Here is a 20242-nt window from a genome sequence, read left to right as displayed (position 1 = left end):
ACCTTGCATTTTTAGGTGGAAGTTAATGCACGTTTGCTTTATGTATTGTAAGCGAAAAAATCCTTGAAAACTGTTTCTTATACAAGCGATAATCAAGTGAGAAACCAAAAGAAAAGAGTAGAGCGTTGTGTTAATTCACTATAAAAGATGAAATAATATGCCAACCTAAAGAATTGTTTTTTCAGTTTGCACTAAAATTTTTTTTACCCATGAGCAATTTATTCGAAATCAGATCAACCAACTACTGGCTGTATGCAAACAATTCAATTCTCTTCTCTTTTTTTTTTTTTTTTTGCCTCCTTTTTTGCGAGTAGATAGATAAAGAAAAGTAAGACACAGTCACAGTGATAGTCACACACACATACACCCACAAATAAAATTTTTATATATGTATGTATGTATTTAAGATATAGTATAAAAAAATAACCAATTCCAGTGACCTTGTACTTAAACGAAAAAAAAAAAACCACAAAAAAAAAAGAAAAAAAAATAGAAAAAAATTTAAAACAAAGTAATGTAGAACAAGCACATGATCTGTCGTCTCTATAGCAAGAATATAAAGATATATACATAAAAAAAAAAAATAAAAAAAATGAAAAATTATAAAAATACAATTGATAGACATTGCAAAACTTTAATGACTAATGTAACTAATTTTTTGTTTTTCTTTACAATCGATATTAAGTTTAACGAAATTTAGTTTATTTTCAATTTTTCATCGCATCGCCCGAATATATCAGATTAAAGAATAAAAACTTAATTTAGTTGCTAGTCTCCTAAAATTTCTTATTTGATATAATGTAAAATTTATAAAAAGTTCAATAAACTCTTTCCTTGGTCTCCCTATGTCTTGTTAAACTAAATGAATTGCTATTTACTAAGAATACTAAGGCTACACCTATATCTCTGTATTTAAACATAAGACCAAACATATGTGCACCACTTGGTATATATTTGTATGTAAACTATTTATTACATATATAATCATGTATGTGCATGTGTGTGTGTGTGTGTGTGTGAATGCCTTCATATAAAACAATCTTACGGATGCCTACTCACCAAGTCATACAAACGGCATAATTAAAAAGAGGAAAAACAAAACAGAGCTCATGCTTGTATCATGCTTCGCATCGTGGATAATATTCTTTAAAAACTTTCACATTAAATTTCCGCAAATGTTTTAATGTTTACATAATTTTATGCATATATTTGCCGCTTAGTATGAATGTCTCCGTCTTTCCGTTCTCGTTTCGCACATTTAGTCTGCAGCGAGCATAGAGACATACGTTGAATTACTTTAAATGCCGGGAGTTTTCAGACAAATACCATCAAACGAAAAGAAAACAAAAAAAAAAAAAACAAACTGACTACAAGTACTTTTGACTGCGCAAAGTTATATGGGTTTCACCTGATTTGTTCCGCATTATTATAAAATAATACAAAAAGTGGAACATACAGAGTTATGTTCAAGTCGAGCTTTGGATACAGTTCGCCTTCATTAAACATATATAAAATTTCTGCGCTTAGGACACCTTTCCGTAGATCAACTTTTCGTTAAGCGTCTCTATTCGCTTTATGCAAGTTTGTCGATTGTGTTTTAACTTGTTTGAGATAATCAATCTATCAAAAATGATGAAAAATTGCATGGATGGATGGAGAAATATCTCTTCCGCTTAAAATCTCCTTTAACTTATTGTAATGAATGCATCCTCAAGTTTCCCTTAGCTTCGTTATGCTAAATAGCTTAGTTGATCATATCTTGCCATTACGCGTGGACTCCGCGTTATACAAGTAATGCTAAGAGAACATAGTTATGTAAGAACATAGTTATGTAATACTATGATTACAGTAGTACATTCGCGTAAAGTTTATAACATACTTTTCTGCTTATCACACATAGAACAACAAACTCAATTTCATTCCCGTACCCTCTGCTTGCGCCATCATAAACACGAAATACTATTATTTTACGAAGATTGAAAAAAAAAAATGTCGATATCATTTTTATAAAAGTCTTCTTCTTTTTTTTTTTTTTTTTGCATAATTATCCGTTAATAATTATAATGAAAATATTTTTTAAAAAAATGTTCGAATCCATAACTTGTTATGGAAATAAGTGAATACCGGTAACCGCGTTAGCTTTATTGAAATGAAAATTGTTTTCTCATCTAGAAATCAACTTAATCTACAATAAATTTCCTTAACCTCTTACCAGGATAATTCATATTTTCTTTATACTCAATCTGAAGGGAATTAATTCAGTTATCATAGACAAAGCAATTGACTGATAACAGATACCAAACACAAACACAGCATTTCATTGATTTAAAAAGTTCGGCTGCGATTAATCTAACTAATAAAAAAATTTTTAGAAAAGTTCACGTCTAGCGACTAATAATGCAGCATAATAGCAAGCTGGTGCATTATTAATAGTACATTAACATTCAATGGAAGCGAAGCTGTTGTTACATTAAATCGAATATAATTTAACGATCAATTAAAAAATGTTCTGCTTATATGAGTAGGAAGAAATGTCCCGGAAATTTAATCGCAATTGCTTTAAATTGAGAAACTGGAGATTTGATCGTACCAGTCTGGTAATAAATATCGCCCGGACATATAGGTCTTCCAGGTTAAAAAGAAAACAGAAGAAAAATATCAGAACACACGATGCTCCTCCTTTTGAGAAGAAATAGAAGCGACGCGAGTCTGACTATAGTGCGAAACTAATTCTTTTCCAGAGACAAATCGCACATTTACGGACGACTTACATGCTGTCAGAAAACTGCGAACTTTAACAGATCGCCTCAATTAAGTGATTTTGAGGCTCGCGAATAATTTCTTCTTCTCCTCATCTAAATGCAGTGAGGTGCAATTGCATGGTGACAAGTAAATTACGTGAAAAAAGTTTATCGATACCGAAAGACACTTTGTTACGAAGACGGAGTCATGAAAACTGATTTTCGTCGTTCATCAGGGCTTGTTTTATAATTTTTGTTTGTTACTTTCATAATGCCAGCACGCACGAATCAACGTGTTAAGCACGCGTCATCAACTTAATAATAATTTGAAAATATATTTAATTTGACGCGGGAACCGTAAAGAAAAATCGCATTTTTTCGCGGTTAAATTATTCAGTTATAGCTTGAAAAAGCACTCAAATAAAAAAAAAAATAAATAAAAATTAAAAAAAAAAAAAAAAAAAAAAAAAAAAAAACAATGAATTTCTTATATGTTAAAATAAATTAAGATAAACGGCCATATTTACATTCATCACAAGCACATAGTCAATTTAGCAAAGGCAGAACACAAAGAAAGAATGAAAAAAGCCAAAAAAAGAAAAGGATCCGGAAGGGAAAGCTAAAATAGAGAAACGGTTATTATGTAAGTGATGCGAAAGAATCTTTTCCAGTTCATCATTAATGCGATGTGAAAAGAACACTATCTTACTTACCAAACAGATAATAAATGTTAAGGAAATTTTTTAAACACAAAAACCCTTATTACTCACGTTTTTACATCTATTGTACGCAATATCTATTATACCTCACACTCTTTATTTTCTAATCTTATGTACACTTGTAACTATTACTTGAAAGTTAAATGATTCCTTTTCTTGCATTTCCAAACAAGCTCCAATACGTTTATATTAATAGTTAAAAAATTTAAAAAAAAATAAAAATAAAGTCAACAAACAGCGATAGTGCATTAAACAATGCGATGTCGTCACAAGAGCATTTAAAAGACGTAAAAAGGAAAATAATTAACATTTTATTGGCAGAAAAGTAAAAAGCTTTTCTTTAATGCGGTTTGATTTAAAAACTTTAAGGTTATCCTAATCAGATGCAGATTTACCGTTAAAGAATTAAAAAAAGTTTTACGTTCAGATATTGGATATCTTTTCTCTTCCTTTTAAATAGGTCACTGCTATAAAAAAAATAAGAACTCATATACTAGATGAGAGTAGAAAAAAAAAATCAAAAAACATCACATCTTAATATATATATAAATATATATATATATAATTTTTAATATCATACGAATTATCATGTTTCCTTTTGATCCACCTATCCGATATTGGATTATATTATTTAAAAGTGCATGATGCATATTTCAGCATTCATGATCGTGTACAAGAAGAGTATATCTTGTCCTATTCTAGGTTTCTAATAATTTCAGAAAATACGTATCTATCTCTTGCAGCTGTTACCAAATACCCTACTCTACTCCCTATGGCCGAACCATAGGCCTTAAAAAGATAAAAGGTTTTCTCCCCTCTTAGCTCTTCGTTTCTACCTCTGACTTATTCAAGTAGAGGCTTGAGATCTTTTTTTTGCCGCATTTCTCCACTTTTGTCGTCTGATAATCGCGTTATAAACATCGCGACCTTAATAGCTGTTCCATCTAGGAAGATTATATTTATCTCTAGGCAAGGCATTTGATGGAAAATGGTCGATTAGCTAACCTAAGCTGCATTAGTGTCGTCAACAGCTCAACTTGGAGCTATAGCCCGCTTTTTACATTCTAGTATCTACAGCCAATTTTGAGATTATGTTGAATAAATTATCATTATCACCAAATGAGGCATTAATTAACGAATTCATTTCGAGGGACAAATCGCGAAGTAAAATCTCTGCAACGTAGCCAGCTACATAAAACTGAGCATCTCATTAAGCCCATTAGCTACCATTTATCAAAAATTCTAAAATACGTTCTACTTACTTAACTCAATTGATACGAAATTTTCATGCACAGCTGTAAGCGGACCTTCAAGAGTCTGAGATTTTTCCATGCAACTTTCATGTTTTAAAAAACGATAGACTAGATCGAACAGGGACTCATGTCTTATTTGCCATTTTAGTAGTCTTTCCAAGAGTATGCTAATTACTTATTCGTATTTGTTCCCCCAAATACTGACATATCTATGTATATGAAACATGCTGCTCTAATGCGTGACGCCTTTGAGTCGTCTAAATCTACGAATATGCCAAATGTTTGGGGGGGGGGGCCTTTAATTTTTCTCATATCACTTGGTGTCCTAATGAAATTTTCAGTTTGCTGCGTCTAACTTGAACGTTCCTCAATCGAGTTCAAAATTGTCATTGTAATGGTAGTACGCTGGATGTGTGTTTTGCAAATTTTTCGGGAAATACTTGCTAAACGTTGTCCACCTTATATTTTACCTATAATTCGAGGAATCATTTATATCATATGAACAGTCAATGTGGTCTTTGTCAACTAATATTGGACGTGGTGTCGCTGTTGGATATGTAGATACCACAGTATCTTCGTTACATAATTCTCTATCATCAGCTATTTCGCTAGTGGTAGTTTAATGATGTTCTTAACTACTATAAGAATAAGAAGAACAAACTTTCTAGACGATATTTGTAGAGTGGGTCTGCATACGATTATGATAAAAATTCTGCGGGTAGGCATAGATTAAACTACAGGAATGCTAATGATATTGTAGATACGTACAAAAGGTACAATTATCTCTTCGTATTAATCGCAAATATTATTCCAAGAGAAAAGCCCTCTCGGTTTCTTCGGTGACGCCGTACTGCCGTTCGTCCCGCCATCTGTCCCTCTATTATTGGCCCATTAATGGTCGCAAAAGTTGAAGTAGCTGAATGTTGATATATATTTTCCCATTTGATGACGGTAGACTCAGTTTGAAAGTGAACGTAATTCAGTCAAAGTAACATTTAGACCGGACTATAAAACTAATACTAACACTACTCTTCTATTAGCTCTCAATTAATTCCATCTTTATATCTGAGAAATGTTTAGAAAATCAAGATCCAAACATTTTCGAGAATTCGCCTTGGCCATATAATTGAAAGTCACCAATGGATCTTGAAGAGAGTACTATAAAGCACATTCTCTGTGACTGCCTTAACTTTTCCTTGGCTAGGAGTTTTGCATTTGAAGCAACCAATCCTCTCGACATCTTAAAATCAGCTACAGAACAGAATATTAATACAATATATACTAATAGGCTCAATATCTAATGTGCTTTTATAAATTACAGCCGATAGATAGATAGAGTGTGGCTAGTGCTCAATGTCTTTTTTTTTTTTTTCATCTAAGAATTTATTTCATTAGTCTAAAATTATAATAATAATAATAATAATATAAAAATGTCATATCATCGAAAAGCCGAGGTAGCTCTTTCCTAGGACCAGTAAAAGGCTCGATGAACCATTTAACATCTCCGCCAAAAATTATTTTGCAATTCTAGTTACAGTCGGCCTAAAATAATTCTCTACCTGGATCGCTTAATGGTAATTCAATTCTTTTTCAAATTTGTAATATCAGGAATGATATAAAAAAAAGGAAAAATTTCTTTCTCTTATCGCGAATAACGTTTTAATTAGTTGTTAAATATTTTAAATGATACGTGCATGGGACTACAGTTTCATAGCAAACTCAAATGCGTATAACAAATAATTAATTATTTAACTAGAAGTAGCGCTAAAAAGTTAAAGAACAATTGGCATTGAACTAGGAACTAGGAACTAGGCTGCGAAAAACTTTCCTAAGAAATGATACAAAGTACCAGTGAAAAGCTTTAACTAATCTCTTCCAATTATTAAGGGAATACAGATTGTAATGATTTAATTAAAAAAAAAAACAAAACAAAAACAAAAGAAAAAAACGCACACATAAAGCAATTATTAAGCATCACATAATGGAAATGAAATAATACAATAACCATATGTGTCTGCAGGTTCTCTTTTGTTCAGTACATATGCGTATATATTGCGTCTCATACTCTTATTATCATTATTATTATTATTATTATCGTTTTTATTAGTAGCAGTAGTAGTAGTAGTACCAGTAGTAGTAGTATTATGTTATGTACTTGCCACAGTCAACATAGGAAGTACATTACATAAGTAGAGAAAGTAGTAGACGTGTCTTTCGATCGATTTTGACCATTTTCAATACTAACCTCCGTGCAAAAACTCCCGATATTTCTGTCAAATTTAAAGTCGATAACTTCATTTTTGCAACAGACATTACACAACATCGATTCAGAATTTTATGCTAATCAGGAATATATATACTTTACGGGGTCTCTCAAACTCCCTTCTGGGCGTTGCAAACGTCCTTCGCTGATGGGTACAAAAAAAAAAAAAAAAGATTGATTTCCCCACAAATTTACAGCGGCTACAGGTTATAAGAATTTGATATCTCCGACCTACTGTTTTCATAAGACCATACAATGTCTCGCATAGCCAGCAGAAGTTCTTTCTCATAAAATTTCATGTTCTTAACTAAACACAACGAACAGACTACCTGTGTTAAATGGATAGCGACTAATAAGACGCACCCTAATGTCTTACCTGTTGACACCCTTAGCCCTCCCAATACGCGAAAACATATCGTTAGAAAGTGTTCATGCTCGTTTAAAAGTGTTTTCGAACAAAAATACGTTAATATAGCTTCGCTGACCGGACCGTTAAACGAATATCAGGTTTAGAGTCATACGAATGGGCTAAAAAGTCTCTGTCAAGGAATCAAAAGCTTGGAATGACGTTTCTGATGGCAATGAATGATATGAATTCAGCTATAGATTTATAAAATTGTTCTTTTGTTTTCTTGTCTACCTGTGAGAAACGCGGCAAAAGCCCCACTTTCTGGTAAAAAAACCGTCAACTAATAAGGACTAATAAGGAAGGTCAATCAGTCCCTTTACAGCTTTCGATTTCGCCACTAACGGCAAAAATTAATAAAATATTTTTTGTAATAAAAAATCTTATCTATGACATGATGATTGAAATTGAATTTCAGGACGAGATGCACCATAAGCTCCACAATGTTCATCCTTCGCGATCAAATTTTTTTGAGATATATTATTGAAATGATATTTTCTAGCTATAGACTATAGGCCGATCAAATGATATATTAATATTTTTTCAATTTTTTTTTTAGTTGGTAATAGTCTAAAATTGCAGATATCGCGTCGGAATAATTGTGGTGTTGCCATTTTTTAATATTTTTCAATAATATACAGTAAAAGCTCCTTATTCGCGCTTCCTTTATTCGTGTTTTCACTATTCGCGGATTAAAAAAATTCCTATATTCACGGCTATAAATTTTTTTATTCGCGGATCTAATAAGCACATATATAATAATAAAAGGATTCCAATAGGTATCCCATTAACAATCCGCATTCACGGTTTTTGTATTCGCGGCACATATACCCCACGAATAAAGAACTTTTACTGTATACATTTTTTAAGCCTTAAATATATGCCTAATTACCTCTTCGGATATTATTACTCTAGCACATCCACCTAGCACTACCATCTGTAACGGTGACGTTACACCTTTCCTATGAATACCAAGAGAAATCAATTTTCGTTTTCTTCTGATTAACAGCTGATCGTAATTATAGCGAATTCGTTTTCTAAAAGTGAAGGATTCGACACCACCCGTTATATGTATTCCGATTGCGTTTTGCAACTAATTCGTAGCTATTCTCTTATGTTAGCAAATAATTTATGGGATGTTTGAGAACAGCCCGTTAGCCAATTGAAATTTTTCACTTTTTCTCTAAAATGAAAAATTTTATTGCTTGCATGTACTGTCGAGAGGTAATAATAAAATAAAGTCGATTTAATTTTCAATTTGAAAGTCATCTATGCAAATTTTATTACCTGTAACAACTCAATTGTTCTCCATTTAGAATTTGTGCATTTTGTAGGGAAAATGGAGTATAGTTCCGATATCTATTATGAAAAAAGTTACAGAAAAATGCAAAAATTTAGAGATTATGGTATACAGTTTAAACCAAATATATATATATATATTTTTTTTTTTAATATCTGTTATAAAATGTGTAACAATGTTAATAAATCTTTTTGTGTTAGAGAAGAGTTTTCTGCATTCATTCATAATTATTTTGATTGCATACAAAAAACATACCAGTTTGAACAAATGCATAAACGCGTGCATATATACATATCTATATATATATATATATATATATATATGCGTTAAGTAAAGAAAAAATGTGTGAGTTTGTATATGAACTTCGGCGTCCTCTGGTGTCTTTGATATGATATGATATGATATGATATGATATGATATGATACGATATGATACGATATGGTATGATATGGTATGATATGATATGGAGAGCCTTGACATGTTTCACTTTTCAATTGAAATGAGTAAAAGTTATGAACATATTATATAGCTTTTTAACTAAACTAAAGGCATGAATAAAAGAGATGAATGAATGACTGAATGACTGACTGAATGACTGAATGACTGAATGACTGTATAAATGAATAACTGAATGAATGAATAAATGCATAACTTGATAGTTACAGAAGTGCTTATTATCAATATATAAAAAAAAAAAATATATGAAATAATTTTCATGTTTAAGTTCTCAGTTCTTATTAGATATAAAGCAAAAAAAAAAACAAAAAAAAAAAAATATGCTTTGCAAAAAATAGTCTCGATTAAGAAGATTTCTCGAACAGAAAAATGTCATTTTATTAAAGTTCACAATATCTCTTAGGGATAAAGAAAAATTTAATTTATAGCAAATGTATGTATGCATCTACAATATCACATATACACAAGAAGCTAGTAAACAAATACATAAAACATAAAATACGTAACCATGTACACAGTTATATAAATCATTGAGTATAAATAAAACTAATTTGTCACTTCGTTATTGGTATTTTGCCATTGACAGGATTGTAAACGTCATAGGACTTTCATTTTAAAATTTTTCTTACACAACAATAGCAACAACAAGAACAACAACAACGACAAGAAATATAAGAAAATAGAGTATGATTTGTGTGCCCATATCCGCAGTGTGGAGGAGAAAATGTGCAAAAAAAAAAAATATATATATATATATATATATATATATATATATAGAAAATTGAAAAACATTTATATTAAAAATTACGTTTAGGTGAGTGCCGAAAGCAAAACAAAGCAACAGAATGAAACCGAAGGGATTGGATATAGAATATAATATAAATGCAAATGAATGCTTAGATACAGGACAATGTACTGGATTTTGTGTTTCAATTCACACAATTGGAAAGCATTGAGAGATAAAATATGAAAAAGTACAGAAGAAATTTCAAGAAATTTTATTGTAAATAACATTTCAAGTAGAGTCAACTCTCTTTAAAGAGGAATTTTTCATTCAAAACAATGCAAACAGATTCGGATATACATATGTAGACGCTTATAAACATCTATATTACATACATACATATATACATATATACATACATATGTATTATATATGTGTTCGCAGGGAAACATATAAATAAGCACACGTGTATGCAGTTGCCAACAAAGTGACTACAAGATTATAGAAATTTTTTTTGCACAACATTCTTCATTAACTCATTCACTTTTTGCATTTTTTTTTTTGTTCCCCTTCTTTTTTTTTTTTTCTTTTTCTTTTCCTATTCATACTATGTCTCCGTCTGTACTATAAAAATTCTTTTCTTTATCCTACACAAAAGCTGTGTATTCATTGGCAAAAAAAGTATGTTACTTATACATACATACATATATGTGAATATATATATATATATATATATATGTTTGTGTGTTTGCACATACTCGTCTGTATGTGAGAATGTCTGTATGTGAAATATTCTTGTGAAGGAATTCTTATGAAAAACATGCAATTGAAAGCACGTTCCCTTTTTCTCCTCCTTACTCTTCTACTCATTCAATCGTTGAAAGACATCAAGTACTGTGAGACGATTTCTACCGCAGGACATACAATATCTACAATGAATTGCTTTTTCTTAACTTTAACACATTTTAATTTATAGCATTTATGTAAAAGATGAGTTAAGAGGAGAGAAAACAAACAGCAAAAAAGTACATAAAAGAATATATATGCAAGCCTTTCGCATCTTACATGTATGGAACATGTTCACGAGCATTAAAAGTTAACATTGGCATTTTCTAAATTGTTATCTTGGACCTTTTTTTTTTTTTTTGCATTTTATAGAAAATTTGCTGATGCACCAAAGTATTTCTAAAATTTCGCTTATATACCATATACAAATGCAGGCACACACATATACCCCTATACGCGCACCAATGCAAAAAATACAAAATATATCGTTCAATAATGCCTGAGAGTGACTCCAGCGAAAAATTCATATTACTTTTAGTAAAGTGAACACGCTCGAGTTGCGTCTATCAAAATCTGATGACATTTCAATCATTCGTTTACGAGCTACGATGGTTTTCCAGATCCTGAGAAAATCCCACTTGCGGGCGCTTTTCTTTCGAAAACAATATCGTTCGAACTTAACACTGGCTTGACACGTAATCCTTCTCCATCGAAGGCAACAATCGCCGATTTTAAACGAAGCGCCATGGTGGTAAGAAGAGATCGCTACTTTAAAAATATCAAAAAAATCTCGATTATTATTGTCGTGAATCAGAGAAGATAAGTGAAGTTATTCAGGTAGCAGTCAAGAAGTATTCAATATTTTTCCTCGTCTGTTTTGACACGTCCGTGTTTAGCGTATACATGCATAAGATAGTGGCGGTACGCAACGTTTTGTCCGTGGCATTCTTTAAATGAACAGCAAGTGCTAATTTTACATCTCATTGTATGTGAAGATATATTGAATTGACACTAAATTCAATGCCACACCTGTCGGTCTCCACTATCAGCACTTGGAACATCCTTCCGTCCGTCAACAATATCTGATCGCTTTTTTTGTGGCAACTTTTAGCTTAGACTTACATAGACACCTATTTATCCGACTTAGGCTAACATTGGCGACGATCTCTGTTAGAGATGTTGACGCATATTGAACCATATTGAGGGCGCTGTTATCGGCATAACCAATCAATTTTACTTTTCTTAAAGCCTTCATATTGACTATCCCATTATACATGAAATTTCACAGGACGATGCTGAAGATGAAACCGTGTGATAGCTCCATCGTATTTCTATCTGCTCTAATGCCAACGTCTTGCACAATTTTGCCTTGCAAACAGGTGTCTATCATTTTGATTATACTCTTTAAAATAACCTTCGTCTACGTAAGGTTTCTATAATAGTCCCTCAAGCAGTCATGTTGAAACTATTTCTGGTATCTAATGCTAAAGCAGAATGCTGTTGCTCCATTGGTCCTTTGTACCTTTTCAACCACCTCCCCGATAGCGTTAATAGTTGTTTTTGGTTATGCCAAACTGGAGCTTAAACAAGCCATCTCGATTCCTAAACTGTTCCTCTAATCTATTTGGCAGCAATCTTTTCATAAGCTTGGACACGTTCTTCGCCCAATAATAAACAGGTCAGCAGGAAAGAAGCAAAAAAGACTTTTGCTATAATATTGGGAAGATGATACGTTTAAGGCACAAGTTGTGCCAGATGTTATCAATTATATTTTATTTCATATCCCATTAGAGCCCGGTGCCGGCTTTCTTTTCAGGGTCCGTCATGCTGACTGCTCATATCATGGATTAGTAAAAGTAAGCCCCTTACTAAACATTTTTAAATTGTTGCTCTGTTGTTGGCAACAAGTCTACGACAATTGTACGCCCGCAAGGAACGCTGGCCCTATTAAAATATTAAAACTCAGCTGTCTTCGCCGTCTAAAGGCTTGCAGTTTGTGGCAGCGTTTTTATGGGACGAGGTTAAAAAAACTAATTCATTTAATCCCAGTTTAGACAAAATAGCTTTTTTTTTTTTGATTGGTTGTAAAAGCCTTCCAAAGGGATCCAAAGCAATTTCAAAAGGATTGAGTCCTTCAACCAAATCGCTATCATTGTGCCAAGTTCTGATAAAATATCTGAGAAATTGTGACTGAAAATGGAGGGGAGATATCAAACGGGCAGGCAAATAGACAGACAATCGCACAGATAGATATTTTGCAGAAAAATTAATTTGGAATTTTAGACCCGACTTGGCACATGGCCTACCATGAAAGTATGCCTTTATATGAAAACGATATATAATTTTTGATATTTTATCAGTGCGGCAAGGTATTTAATAACTGCAGTTGCCCGACTATAATGTTCCTATTTGTTTTCTTTTCATTAGATCGAGCAAGGCAACGATCTTCGCCGGTGTCGCAAACGATTTTCGAGAGCGTTAAAGATGGCTTTCTTTAAGCCATCTTTGGCCGTCTATAGGAAAAAGTAATAAGCCTTTTTAACTTATTTTCGCATTCTGGACTAAAGTTTATCAATGAAATTTTGAACTTGGGCGATTTCCAAAAACCGTGTCGAGATCGACGAAATTATTTGAAATTCTTTTAAAATTGCAACTTTTCAAAATGTTCCACCTAATTATAACGTACTCTTCAGCAACGAATTTGCGAATTATAAAATGTCATCAAATTTATTGAACGTTGCATTCACATCCCATTAGGTCACAGACATCACCATTTCCGCATTTAATGAATAACGCTTCACGGTTTGTCCCTTCCATAGTTGGAATTCGGGCAATCAAGCATGTATTAGTCCTTACGATGTCAGGTCGACCATCCATAGTAAAGTATATCACGCCCCTTTCTGTAAGCACACTTGGACATCCTAATTTTCATTGCACAAATTTCGAACCATTACCCCAAAATAATAACCGATTATTGATACCTTTTAGGTACGTAACCGTATGTTAGCAGTGTTCTAGGGTAAAATCTAGTCACATAATCATTGCTGTGTTAACCTGTCCCACATACTAATCATGTTACTGTCAAAATGCGTTAGAAAACATATACGATATCTCGTAAATCCCTGTTCATCGTCATTCAATTAAATATTATATACCTTTCATAATATTTCTGTCGTACAAAATACGTGTCTACGCTATCTTAACTATAACGAAAATTTATCGATTACGTGCGTATGACGTCGCTTTTATATACATTGAATATGAACAAACACAACAAATAGCTTTCAAGTTGTATAATTTCGACAATACGAACCCTATTAAAGCGTGCGAGTTTGAAAAATGGCAGCCGCTATATTTTACCAAGTCACTTCGAGCTACGAGATAAAGCGTCCAATGCAATTTAAAAGTTCGTGATGGTTTGTGTGAAAATGTTTTATTGAAATCAGTAAAGCTTTGACCCATTTTTGTAAGAGTGGAAGCTCGATATTTAGGTATAAAGTGATCGACTCTCCATCTGGGGATTGCTACTCAAAGCGAAACGAGCTTGTGCCAATATTGAGGAGATTGATAAAGGGCAATGAAAAGTGGGTTACAAACGCCAATAATGTGGCAAAAAGATCGTAATCCAACCTGGATGGATCTGCATTAACTATGGCAAAGTCTGGCTATTCTTTGTATTTGACTCCAATCTGACCGTAACTAAAGCCAATAAAGCGAGCAATTAAGATAAGCAACTCAGAATATTGTTCAACAAGAAAGGTATCGTTTGCTTCAAACAATATTTAATAATTTGGCAAAAAGTTGAAAGAGCTCCGCTGGAAATTTTAGTGCATCCCCCGCACAGCCCGGACCTTGTCTCACCCGACCACCGTTTGCTTTACTCAATCCGAATTTATTCTAACGGTGTAAAACATGTTCACATATCGTCAAACAAATGCATAAAAGTTATAGGAAAAGCACTGTTTTAACACCCTACACCACTTATGGTACAGGGTATACTAAGTTAGTGCCGACGTATGTAACACGCAGAAGGGCTTAAGATAGACCCTTCTTTTATTATACCAATCGTTTCAGAATCGTAATCTTAACTGATCTAAGCCTGTCTGTCCGTCTGTCCGTCTGATGTCTACCCATGGAAATTTATGTTCAAGCTACAGATCACTATTTTTGACATATTTCGATGAAATTTGGTACAGTGACGTGTTTTGACCCAACGACGAGCGCTATTGAAAATGCTTTGAATCGGTCTACTCTTTCGGTCCCTTCCCATATAACGTCATCCTCTCGGGAAGGTGTTGTGAGGAAAAATAATTGCAATTGTAAGTAGTAATATTTCGGCATTTTAAATTGGTATGAAAACTTTACGAGAGCTGGGGCAATTTTTGAACCCCTTGTCATATAACGAAAATCAAAAGTTTATGAGACAAAAAGCTTTAATTTTTAATGTTTCATGATGAAAATTAGATCATGATAGTAATTTAAGATAAAAAAAATTAACTATCTCGGCCTATTTTTTGGATCCCACCCACTATTTTAACGGATTTTCACGAAAATTGATCCTTTATAGAGCAGAAAAGTCCAAGTTTTAATATGTGTATTAATATTTTCATATATGAAAATTACGTTAGACAATTTAATGGTCGGCCTTGCCCGACTATAATGTTTTTCTATCGTGAAGTTGCCATTGGATTGTTCAAAAGTTTTACACTGCCCTTTTATATATAGGTCTTATCTTACACGTTAGTATATATCAAAGAAATATATTGATTTTTTGCTTTGTCTCGCCCATTCGTTCACGAGCTTGATTCAATCACTTTTATCGTGTGCTTTCAGATGGTATTTGTTATTCTCCTGACTTGTGAATAGGGATATATCGAAATGATATTATTCTCAATTATTTCGATGTGCATTTGCTAGTGGACCATATTATGACAAGTCATAGAACTAAATATGTAAATGTATAGATGTCAAGCTTTAGCTTTTCAATTCAAATTGAGCCGTGTGGAGATTTTCAAGAACGAAGAGACCGCATTTCAGACATAGCTAATGAGTTGACAAATTGTGCATACCGCGTTAGATTGTTGATCAGTAATGCGCATATATTTATGTATATGTATTGCAACAAAGAATGTTTAAAATTGTATCATTAACCTACAAGGAATGGACGTATGAAATACCTATGATAATGAGTTTTTCTATTAACTAATAATACATTGTGTGTGTATATGTATGTATTGTATATCAAATGGATACGATTTTCAGTACAAAGTTAAACATTTCTTCATTTATTCTAAATTCATTTCGATTCTTGAATATTTTGATTGTGACATGCTTTCACCGAATATGTATGTATCTATGTTTATAGGCATATGCATGTGTTAATTCCATTACGGTGATATTTAACCAAAACCAAGGCCTTAAGCTTAATGCACGCTTATATATGTATATATATATAAATATATATGCATATATACAGTCAGACACACACTTCATAAAAAGTTGATAGATATTATATATTAGCGTGTGTATGAATACAATATCAGTCAAGAGTCACAGTTGCAGACTAACGGCCCTGCTAAATGAATATCTACTGTTAAAATATATACAAGGCACGTACACACAATTATTCATATAAGACACATACAACAAGGTCACTGGAAAAATCGTTAAAATACATATGAAAAATTCCTAAGTATACACCTAAGTATACACACACAAAACTCATCTTAATAAATGATGTTAAAATTTTTCTCCTTTTTTTTTTTCTCTGTGAACTGAAAATTTAAAAAAAAAAAAAAAAAAAAAAAAAAAAAAAAAGAGATATCTTACTAAAGGATTAGTTATACGAATACTGTCCTCTATAAATGTTCTTTAAGTGAATTACTTACACTTACCCGTTTATTGCTTACAAATCAATTCCTTTCATTTCCGAGTTGAGTCATATTTTATTTATTGTGCTTTACATCGAGCATTAACTTATTTAAGAATTTTACTGTTGAATAATTTTTACTATAATCTTAACTTCTTTTTCCCTAACTTTACTAACATTATATAAAATTACTTGAATTCTTATTTATTTATTTTTATTTTTATTTTTTTTTTTCTATTTTCTGATTTCTTTTTTTCTTTTTCTTTTTTTTTTTCTATACACATACAAACATACACTATGCTATTTTTCTAAACCATGCATATACTATACGTCTCTCTACAAAATCAACTCTCTCTCTCTCTGCTCCGCTACATACTACATACATGAACTCTATTAGTAGTGTTTGATTAAAGTATGTATTATGGGTTCTGGTCGCTTTTTTCGACTTTTCCGCTACAAATTATTTTTAGACGTCTTAATGAGCCCGAAGTTTAACTGCAACTGTCTTCTTGAAATGCCATTAGACGCTTTAAAGGATTTTGTTGGTATTTCCAAAGCTTTTCGAGGTTTGAAAAATATGTTAAAAGTTCTTAAATGAATGACATTTGGAAGTATATTCTGTAAATTGGAAGAGTTCCAACACTTGTTGGATTTACAATTTTAGAAATGCGCATGTTTTGTTTTGATTTCCGGCTTTTTCCAAAATTTTGTTTACAAACATTAACAGCAGTAGGCTAAGTTAAACACGTGCACGTTACGCTAATGCGCATGTTTGGGAGACGATTATGATAACTTTTAAAAAGTTCCCCATCAGATTTAATTAATCCGAAGCTTTGTAGAATATTTTGAATTCATTATCGTTTTTTTTTAATTTGAAAGTCAAAAACGTTTTTTAATTTTAACGTTACATCAAAAAATAAAACAACAATGATGTAGCAATTGCATCGCTTTAAGTTAATCACGATATGCTCAAAAAGTAAATAAATAAATTTGCCTCAAAGCAACGTGTAAGAGTTCAATGCTTGTTCCACTGCTTTAACCCATTCGCACCTTTGCTTATTCACTCTATTCCACTCTTATTAACATTTATATGATTAAAAATAAAAAATTTTATGCTTCCAAGCGTTCAATTCCTTTACCGCCTGATTTTGAAAACAATCAATTATTTCAATATGTTCTAAAAACAGCCAAGCGATATATGTATAACATACATATAAGATTTCAAATTACGATCTGAACTGTATGTGGTACTACTACTATACTCTATAGTATTTACCGTACGACGGTCTATTGACACTAGAAATACCGACAGTGTGTATCAATTGTTTACACGATGTTCTCTTTCAATTACATTCAATATTTTATCATATTATGAAGTTTTCTGAATTTATGTATTTAATAATATTATAAAGTACTTAAATCCCCCCGGGTCCATTTTTCTGATAAACATATATGTCATATACCTACCGTATATATACAGACCGGTTAAAATGATCGGTTCACGTTTTCAATGCGAAAACATTATGAAAACTAAGTCCGCCACTGCGGCGACGGCCAGTCCAAAATCCACGAAAATGAAATTACAGGTTCTTTCCAAAGCCTGATGAAACTATCTGGATTAAAATAAAAAGCTGGATCCATTTCAAGAAAGAGACCAATAAATACCATTATCAAAGGAGTGTTTTAATATGACAAATCATTCAGGGGATGCATCAGGGGTGCACCATGTACGTGTACCCTGGTGACTGTCAGAAAAAAGAGACAAAAGAGAAAGATGTAGAGATGAAGATAGATATAGAGAAGTGGTGTGTGCGAGAAAATTCTTTTTAATTTTTTTAGGCCATAAGATAGCCTTACCCCTTAATCCTACTCGTCAAGTGTTCACTTTATATTTACCAGCAAAGCACTTACCAAAATGATTACACCAACTCATCACAGTTTGCCAAATCCTTGCTCAATGCAATCGTGTTGCTCTCTTACTCTGCTCAAGAACATTTGAAATCCAGTAATTAAAATATGGCACGCGTTCAGCTATTCGCTGCAATTGTCATGCAGTAATTGATGAGAGTGATAATGTTGCTGACGATATGCTTTAAAATATGTCAAAAAAATTTGAATAAATAAATAGAAAAAGGCAACAATTAAATTAAATAAAGTATATTAATACACAAACACACATTAAGACGACGTTCCATGTATTGCACTTAGGACCAAGAACGATGTACAAAATTCCGGCGTAATTTGTTGATGGCGAATGATTGCACACAACCACCATAGTCAATGTTTTTTGTTTCCATTATTCAAAATCTTAGCTGCAATCATTGTTGCCGGCGAGCCACGGTACTTCGACACCACGCGCCATTCTTTCTTTAGATTATTAGCAATATATATATCAAATTATCGTTTAATCCTGCTCTAGGGGAACATTATGCTAGCTTGCTTTCTCGTTGGGTAGATTTCTAGTCGACCACTCATTTTTATTACAAGCCGATCCAGTTTTAATAATACAACACTCAATAAGTTCATAGGATCTAGGACGATTTTTTTTTATGTTTACGTCATTTCAAACTATATATAATAATAGCACTATGCAATATTCATTGCTGACCACATGTCGGTGAATATTATACTATGCGCAAGCCAATATACGGACGCGATAGTCTTCCCAGCCAATTTTTGTGCTTTTGAACGCTTTGGTTGAGTTTTACTGGCTGTTGTCCACACCGCTTGTTACCGTTTTGACTCTGGAATGAATCCATGTTACATCCATTGCCATATATCGTGTGAAAAGGTCTCCTTTATTTTGTGTTGTTGCTTTCAATTAAAAGTGAGCAAAGGCGAGGACCACTTCCAACAGAGTTTCTTCATACAAAATAGCAAATACACTGCCTTCTGATGTTATTAAGGTGTCAACTTCACTTTTCGGTCTTTCATCATCAGCGATTTTGTGCATTTCTTGTGTTTTCGGTAAAAACTAACGAATTCCAACAACGAGAACGTTCAGCATTCTCGATGTTTGTATTGCCCCATTCAAAATTAGCAAAATAATTTCTGTTACCCCTTGTCTCGATAGAGCAGAGTCCAAATAACGCTTGTCAAGTCGTTGCTGTGTTTGAACGCCATTTTTCCCCATTGAACAGCACAGGCGGACGGGGCTTTAAGATTTTTCGATTGCTTGGAAAATTACAAAAGTAGCTGCACTGAAACAACTCTAACATGTAAACGAATGTCGGAAGATCATGACATTTTGCGACATTTTGTTTGAAGCGACTTTTCAGTGATGTCTAAAAATGATTTTTGTTCGTCAATAGCACCGGCGTCAATATCTCATCCTACGAACTTATTGTTCGTGTGTGTAATTTGTTATATTGCTTAGGCTACCTGCTTTTTATAATCCGCTGTTCATGCACACGGTTCAATTGGTTTTGAATTGCTATTTACCAACAGTTTTAGCGTAAATAAAATCGTCCCCATTAAACAGTATACTTTTTAGTTCAGTCAATATTTGAGATCACTATATTTGTGTTCTTGTTAATTTGCTAAGTCACAGAAGAAGAAGAAAATTTTCCATATGATTACAACTTCGTCGAATAATCCGTTACATTGAAAAAATGTTCAAATGTCATTTTAATTGTGAATTCATTGAATAGCTTCGCGATTTTTTTTATTTTTAAAATCTTTTATAGAGACTATAGGAACTACTAGAAAGAAACGTAAAACCTAAC

The 20242-nt window shown here is 32.6% G+C and overlaps 1 protein-coding gene across 2 annotated transcripts in view; it reads right to left on the bottom strand.

Annotated features, from left to right (window-relative positions):
- Window positions 1–17023, bottom strand: part of LOC119644538 (MAP kinase-activating death domain protein) — a 50749-nt gene extending 33726 nt beyond the window's left edge. The window contains exons 1-2 of one of the 2 annotated variants that reach the window (XM_038044103.1): window positions 16543–17023; window positions 8670–8741 (exon numbers count right to left, since the gene is read on the bottom strand). The gene's annotated coding sequence lies outside the window, so the exon portion shown is untranslated. The remainder of the gene's footprint in view (window positions 1–8669; window positions 8742–16542) is intronic. The other variant, XM_038044104.1, reaches the window with a different exon arrangement.
- Window positions 17024–20242: the final 3219 nt, after the last annotated feature.

The sequence above is a fragment of the Glossina fuscipes genome, unplaced genomic scaffold (genome assembly GCF_014805625.2).
Source record: "Glossina fuscipes isolate IAEA_lab_2018 unplaced genomic scaffold, Yale_Gfus_2 0, whole genome shotgun sequence".
Classification (NCBI taxonomy): domain Eukaryota; kingdom Metazoa; phylum Arthropoda; class Insecta; order Diptera; family Glossinidae; genus Glossina; species Glossina fuscipes.
The sequence above is the reverse complement of the archived record's forward strand: the minus strand, read 5'-3'. Positions and strand labels throughout refer to the sequence as shown.